We start from the raw sequence: 232 nt of genomic DNA, 5'->3' as shown, positions 1-232 counted from the left end.
AGGAAGTGGAAGAACAGATAATGATTCAAAGACAAGCAGAGTAAATGGCAAAAATGCGAAGGACATTGAGATAATAATAACAATTCGAGTAGATATTCAGAACAGCCTATTTACATTTTTAATTTTCAAAGGCATTCTACGAAGCTTTGTTTTCTCTCTCAGTCTGTTTATTTATATTTATCTGTCTGTCTCTGTTTCTGTATCTATTGATCGATCTTTATCTCCATCTGGT

The sequence above is a fragment of the Penaeus monodon genome, chromosome 24 (genome assembly GCF_015228065.2).
Source record: "Penaeus monodon isolate SGIC_2016 chromosome 24, NSTDA_Pmon_1, whole genome shotgun sequence".
Taxonomy (NCBI): domain Eukaryota; kingdom Metazoa; phylum Arthropoda; class Malacostraca; order Decapoda; family Penaeidae; genus Penaeus; species Penaeus monodon.
The sequence above is the reverse complement of the archived record's forward strand: the minus strand, read 5'-3'. Positions refer to the sequence as shown.